Source organism: Pogonomyrmex barbatus, unplaced genomic scaffold (genome assembly GCF_055798465.1).
Source record: "Pogonomyrmex barbatus isolate J1 unplaced genomic scaffold, ASM5579846v1 scaffold2, whole genome shotgun sequence".
NCBI classification, from domain to species: domain Eukaryota; kingdom Metazoa; phylum Arthropoda; class Insecta; order Hymenoptera; family Formicidae; genus Pogonomyrmex; species Pogonomyrmex barbatus.
This window is the reverse complement of record NW_028297116.1, coordinates 20495013-20501624: the sequence shown is the minus strand read 5'-3', so window position 1 is coordinate 20501624 and position 6612 is coordinate 20495013. Positions and strand designations below refer to the sequence as shown.

The 6612-nt window shown below is 21.8% G+C and overlaps 1 long non-coding RNA gene across 3 annotated transcripts; it reads left to right on the top strand.

The window, feature by feature from the left end:
* The first annotated feature begins 269 nt into the window (after window positions 1–269).
* Window positions 270–6314, top strand: LOC148936749 (uncharacterized). Of its 3 annotated transcripts, none has more exons than XR_016139203.1 (6): window positions 270–566; window positions 726–945; window positions 1107–3347; window positions 3487–3733; window positions 4005–4246; window positions 4700–6314. It is a non-coding gene; the product is annotated as an uncharacterized LOC148936749 (long non-coding RNA). The 3 variants fall into 3 exon arrangements; XR_016139202.1 differs by having other exon boundaries at window positions 726–1349; window positions 1581–3347; XR_016139201.1 differs by having other exon boundaries at window positions 726–3347.
* Window positions 6315–6612: the final 298 nt, after the last annotated feature.

Below are 6612 nucleotides of genomic sequence, written 5' to 3'. Positions count from 1 at the left end.
AGGATATGAAATTATTATGTCTAGCAAGGTAGTGTTTCTATTATCAGTGTAACAAAAATATAGGATACATACATCCCTTCCCTTCTTTTCCAAATGTTTGCAATTTTATATTTTATGTCAGATAAAAAGTAGTACTAAAAATTGATATAATTATATGTATGTCGGTGCGGAAACATTATCAAAGAAAATAAAAATAATATAAAATTTTACATTTTATATTTTATCTATAAATAAATTGTTTATATTTCACAAGGTTAAGTTTTAATTTCTCTTCTTTAATCTCTCCACATAATTCATATTTGTAAACAAGTCTATGATGCTCTTCAAATCTATAATTTTAATATTCGATGATAATTAAACGAGTGTACACACATTTCGAAGAAGCGCGATCTGATTAAATAAAATTTAATTTAGTATAAATTAATACATACGTTGAGATAAAAAAATGAAAATTTTAGAAATGGTAAGTGCAATTAAAAAAATATGTTGCGCATCGTTATTAAGATATATAATAGGAGAAGAAGCAGATATAAAGATCGAAAAAATATGTGAGAATAAAACTAAAGGTATTGTATAATCACTTGGCACTTTGCAATTTTTATATTATATTTTTTATTTTTTATAAACAATTTTTACTGCATATAGATTAATAATTTGTTGATAATTTATATTTAATTATAAAGAAATAATATGTAAATAATTATATTTCTGTATTTATATAGTAGATGCTGAACACGTCAGTGAACTGAAGTCAAAATCAGAATCCATTATAACAGACATTATATTAAAATTAATAATTAAACCTATATCCATTCCAAAGACAATTGGTGCTCCAGTCAAACCACCACGCAATCGTAATAAATTGCACACACAAGAATCGGACAGTGAAAATTCAAGAAAAATTTCAACAAATAATTCCGAAACGGATTTTAATAATCATAAAAAGTTAGATATGTAACAATTTTTTATTAGCTGTATAACCTGTATAAGATTATTTTGCAACATTTATTAATTAACTCTGTTCTACATGAGTATATATATAAAAATATGTTTTTCTATTTTAACATTAAAATAGTAAATCTGTAAACAATTTTTTTAAATAATAGATTTGCAACATGTGAATACGTGAAACTAGATTCAATTAAGGAAAAGATTGGATTGCAAATAATGATTATTACTGATAGTCACTGTAATGATCACGATAGTGTGACGAAGCTGTACAGACATGATGATTCTTCCGGGATAAATATTTCATCTTCAAAATCATTATTTGAGTCGAAAAAATCGCACCCACCTCAAATACTCGTAATTCAACCTACACAACATACAATTTCGGAATTTAATTGCAGGTTGGATTATAACTTAATATTTTTAATCTTTTCGTAATTGAATAAGCAATATTTACAATTGAATTTATTTGGTATTAAATAAAATAAATTTTATATATAACTTTCTCTTGACGAAGATAATGTTAAGGATATATATTATCTTATAATATCTTTTTAATAAATGTTACAATGCTATAATTATAATTATATAACGTATAATTATTTAACGTTTTTTAATATTTTTGTTAATAGCTTCAATCAAAATGAAAATAATACTCGAAATGCTTGTTCCAATTTGACTACTTCTACATCATACGTACCATGTGAGAAAGAAAAAGAAGTAAATACAAATAAAGATTCGCCTTTAACATCTACAAAGATTACAAATAAAAACAAAATTAAAATAACGTTTAAAAAAATACACAAATATATGAAAAATATTTTTCAAAGATATATTCATAAAATTTTAAACAAATAAGATAAATTACATATATTTTATAAGATAACATCTCTATTTAAATGGACGATTAAAGTAACGTTCTTTTAAAAAGAGAAACTTTAAAAATATTAATTGACAAATAAAAGTCTTATAAAGATATTTGTAATTAATTTTAGAAATAGTAGTTCTTATAGTATTAATACAAAATAAATACAATTAAAATAATATATTTATATAATGGACAAATAAAAGTATGGCGTTATAACCATAACTTTTAATTATTTAATTCAATTATTTATCTTCTATTTGATTCTATCTCATTAATGTTTAAATCTTTCTTATATTTATGATGATATGTACTCTATATATTTAAATTTATTCGTCAATTGTTCGTTCTATTGTTTCTTGATTTTCATTATTGCAATATACGTGCATTCTCTCTTATTTTGGGAATAAATACTCCCAAAATAAATATATGTATCTCCTCTTATATATTGTCGTAAATCAATATATAATTTTCTAAAAATTCTTGTATTGTTGCGATTTCTTGAGCTCCGAGAGCTTTATAAATTATTTTTACAGTCACATTTGTGAGATAGAATCACAATTTTCATTTATTTATAATATCGATTTATCTTATGTAAAATGCTATTTTTAATAAAAAAAATAGAATAAAATTACATAACTTTTGGAATAAATATTATTTAGATTACCTCTTTACCAGTTATAAACAGTCTTTTTTAAACGGTAATTTTCTGTATTTGTACAAAACGTGCTAAAAACATCGTGTTCTAAACTAATATTTAATGATAAGAAAAACTTTGATAAAACTGAGACGAATTGGAAGATTCAACAAAAAGTTTTATGTAACGTATATTATTAATCATGTTTTACATGATTTCTGTATTATTCAGTTCTTATCTAATATAAACGCAAAACAAATATGTAATTATACTTTTTGTATAATTTGTTACGTAATTTAATGATTGCATGTTACACGATATTAATTATCAATTTCAGTTTTTATTCTATTTTTTCAGAAAACGTTTATCTGTAATAAAAGATACATCTAAACTTGCTAATAAATTATGTAATATAATTTCTGCTCTATCGAGACATACATAGAGTTACAATTACGTGACGTTATAATTTACGTAATAGTTTCTATAATAGTTTCTATATAAAAGTTTTTTGTAAATTTATAATTTATCATATTACATTTACAGCAACATCTGTAAGATGGTAAAAATAATAATTCTAATGATAAATGTAGCTATTTAAATAGAATCGTTATATATAATATTATATTTATATACAAATCATGCTAAACATGACCAAAATCGTTCTATTTTCAGATGTTCGACTTCGAGGTTTGCCTACTGATAGTTTATTGTTTCCATTCGCTACCTTCAAACAGTATCCGTGTGATCATCATTTTATCAAAGTGAAATTGTCGCTTAGTAAAATGAAGTTGTGGTGGTTCAATAAAGCGATAATTTGTACTGCAACGGTAGCATCTGCTGCTTTAGTTCATTATATTATTATGCTGCATAATCGCAAAGAAAAAAAGAAAACGAACAGTAAGTTGGAATGTTGGTAATTGAAACTCACTTTCACTTGTGATTTATTGATTTAAAGTATTTTTAAGATTAATATGTAGCATAAGTGAAGAACTTAATTATAAATATTTCCATAAATTACTTGTTTTTTTTATTTTAGAAGCCGATAATAATGAAATTTCTAATTTAATTAAATTACTAAACTTATACATCTAAATTTATACATTAATATATTTTCACTTGTACATAATAGAAGACAACTTATTGTTAAAAATTCAGTTAATTCAAGTAATACGCCACTGATTTCAAAAGTGAGACAAGTATCTCATATATCAAAACAAGTATATCTCATAATTCAATAAAATCATCACGTAAGAGATTGTTTCATGCGCAATCAAAAGCTACAGGCTGAATGTTTGATTGTAATGTAATAAATACGCAAAGTAACATCAAGTAAATAATAATTTATTATTTGTAACAATTTTTAATTACTTCTTAATTAAGTCTTTTAAATAGCATGAGAATTTTCAGTTAAATGTTTATTTTTATATTAATTATATCAGTTACATAAAAAATAATTTAGTAATGTGATAAACTACGACAAAATTAAACATTTGTTTTATGTATTTTTTTTAATTAAAATCTTTACATATGGAATAATAATGTAATAAATTACAGATTTTTTATGCACGAAAAGTCAAGTGAGATGATTATTCTAAATAATTCTGCTTCATCTTTTAAACATAGATTTACCAACTCACAATTTGAAGCATTCACTAACTGTTCATATTAATAATATAGCTACGACATATAATAATAAAGCCTCACCAAATAATATAGTTCAAATAAAAGTCCAATAGATCAGCGAAACTATCCGATACGAAGACATATGTTTCTAATAACCTTTCTAGTAACAGAAGGTTAGATTTCTTTTTTAACATTATATAAATTTAAAGTTATATTTTCTAACGAACATAAGTAAAATTTATACAAATTATAGCAATAAAATATATACATATATAAATTATACATAACACACGTAAAACTGACTTTTAGATTTTTGTCTTTCTTATAAAAACGATTATAACGAATGCTTGTTTTCAAATGTATTAATTTTTAAAATTTAATTGAAAGAATTTAATTTAAAAAATTAACTAATTTATTTAATAATATAAATTAAGATATTTAATATTCAAATTCTTTTATTATAAGACTTATATGATTTTTCAAATATTGTTATGAAAAAAAATAACAAAATTTTGATTACATAAACTAAATTATTAAAGAAAGATCACATTAGATCAATTTCTTTCTAAGTTTTTCAATTTCCAGTTTTGTTATAATAAAAAATATATATTTATTATTATGATTAGATCTGCCATTGATTTAATTACAATCAGCCAAAAAGATGAAGCCAAGGAAATCGACATCATCATTCCATTATACAATCATCAATGTGTTGCGAAGCATATAATATTTCAAGGAAATTTCATTTCAATTAACTAATGCATGCAATACTAAATGTACAAAAGAAATAGAAAGAAATAATGTAACTATTATAATCAATGCGATATAAAAATAAAAATAGTAACATTACAGAATATTACACAATATTTAAAAAAAAATGTATTCTCTGGAGTCTTTTTATTCGAGAAAAAGTTAAATAAATAAATTTAGACTAATATCTTTTATTTTTATGCAAAGAAGTAATAAAAATATTATATTTTGAAGATCTTACTAAGTTCTAATAAAGAGAAAAGGAGAGAGGAAACACGCAAAACATAATAATCGTAAAAATATGTTTCTGTTCTAATAATCTAAATATAATCTAAATATTATAAGAGATAATATTATATATTTTTTATTTAAATTTGTAATATTATTTATTAAAATAACGCCAATTTTAGCAGAATTTTTATATTTCAAATGCTTACTTGTTATATTTATTAATCGTAAATAAGCATATTTTAATGTGTTGTTTTTTCAGGACAAAAATTTTATAAATATTGTAACTTTCGTTTATTCCATTTAAGAATGATGATTGTAGAGATTTAGATTTATATTGTTTATAGAATCTTTGTTATATTTATTTTTGTTATAATTCGTTATTTTTGTTATGCATATATTTAAGCTTTTCTTAGTCGTTCTATTACATATGTATGTCACACAGAATATATATTTATAATAAGTATTCACGAAATTCGTAATCATAAATATACATTCAGTGACAAACACAAATATTTCAAATATCGCTTTATGATGTAACAGAATTTTCTCCTTTGCGTTAAATGCATATAAAAACGTATGTAATTATAAATTTTCTTTAATCGAATAATTGTAATTTTGTGTGTAAAATATCATTTTACATACAAAAGTTTTTATATATACAATTATGATGTAATTTATTAAGTTATATAAAAGAAGTTATTCTCATATTTTTTTCTCAGCATGTTTTCTTCTCTCCAAGAGAAAAAGATTTAGTTTTTTAGTGTTTCCATATAATTTCTATGTGTTATTGTATTACTTTCAAATGACATATGCGTTATATTATTATTACTCAGAAATTAAATAAATAAATAAGTATATATTAATATTTTGGATAATTCCTTCTGCATACTTAGTGTATAATTATTACATTATCTTTCTAATAACACGTGTTTCTAAACGAAATTACTATAATATAAGAATGTATGTATATAGATTTATTTTATTGTATTTATCTAAAAACGTATGTAAAAAAGAGCATAATATATAAAAATATAATAGCATAAATATAAAAATTAATTTTAATAATAATGTGCAAAATTTTTTTAATAATATATGTGCGAAATAACTAACTTTATTGTCTAAAATATAAATAGGAAATTGATATGTTTATAAAACAAAATTATAATATTTTATAGATACTAAGAATTATGATTTTTAATTTATATGCGGCAATATTTCAATATATTTTGTAAAAATTTTAAATAGAAATAGGTATATGTATATGAGACTTGTAATATAATTTCATTTATGCATTAATATTCCATCAACATTGATAATCTATCGCTAATTACAAAGTTTATACATGAGATATGTTAAATGCGACATGGATAGTATTGAAAACAACACAAACGTATAAAAAATACTTGCAAAATTACATATCATTATTTAGCTGTTAAAATTATACAAAAACAGAATATACTTTTTTATCTAGATTTTTTTGATGTGTATTTAACAGAATTGTGTGTAGCAATTATTTATATCGTTTCATATAAAATGTGTTTTGCATATAATTGTGGAT